Source organism: Gavialis gangeticus, unplaced genomic scaffold, assembly GCF_001723915.1.
Source record: "Gavialis gangeticus isolate Ggan-Ray unplaced genomic scaffold, GavGan_comp1, whole genome shotgun sequence".
Classification (NCBI taxonomy): domain Eukaryota; kingdom Metazoa; phylum Chordata; order Crocodylia; family Gavialidae; genus Gavialis; species Gavialis gangeticus.
Window position 1 is genome coordinate 1,764,312 of NW_017728981.1, and position 1,135 is coordinate 1,765,446.

Below are 1,135 nucleotides of genomic sequence, written 5' to 3' on the forward strand. Positions count from 1 at the left end.
CACACGCGTGTGCGCGCTGGGGCACACGCGCCCCCCCCGCGCGCTTGCACCTCAGGGCGTGTGCACATGGGTACACGCGTGTATCCTCACTCTCAAGCAGGCCTGCACACACGCAGCATGGGCACGCGAGCACACGTGCGCACACACCACAACATGCCTGTGCATGCACACACACGCATAAAGATTTGCATGCGTGCACAGATACACATGCATGCAAACGCAGGTGCGTGTGCACGCGCACACAGGCCGACCAGCACGTGCATACACACATGCACACACGTGCGCACACAGGTCGACCAGCGCGTGCACACACGCAGGCACAGGCCAACCAGCACATGCACGCCCGCGTGCACACAGGGCAGCAGGGTGAGGGAAAGGGGTGGGTGGTGCCGCCCCCTCCTGCCCTTTGAGGCTGCAGAGGAATGTGCCCCCCACACACACTGCGCCCCCGCACCCACTCCCCATTAACCCCTGCCTGCCTGATTGCCCACCCCTTTAGACCAGGCCTGGCCCTGGCACTGGGCGGGAGATGCCCCTTGCACCAGCCAGGAGGCTGCTCTCCCTTGCCCCAGGGAATACCCTGTGGGGGGAAAGGTTAGGGAGAGGAGAGTTGGCAGCACCCCCAGCCCCAGCGCTGCCAGGTGGGCCGGCAGGGAAAGGGTTAAGCCTGCGGGCACTGCCTGGCACTGCTCCCAGATCGTGTGCAGTTGTTGGTAGGTTCCAGGGTGAACACGGCGCCCATTTCTCCCTCCAGCCAGCCATGGGGCCCGGAGCCAAGCTTTCCCTCCCCTCCCCTCCCCTGTGCATCGGCCCAGCCATTGTGTCCCTTCCCAGCTAGGCCCGGATCCACGTGGCGCCCCGCCGTGTGGTCACACTCGCTCGTGCAAAGGTGCCTCACACTGCCCTCCCCCATACAGGATTTGCATCAGGGCCTGGGCTGGTGAGAAGTGACCCCGTGACCTCTCAGGCCTCGTGAGACCCCGCTGGGCTGCGCCGAGCCCTGCCTCGCACGAGTGTGAGCGCTCACACAAGGGGCTGTGCAACAGAGGACAGAGGTGGGGAAGACCCCAGCCCTGCAAGGCCCCCTCCACTCCGCCCTGCTCACGTCCGGCTATTTATATGGCGGGGGCCATGG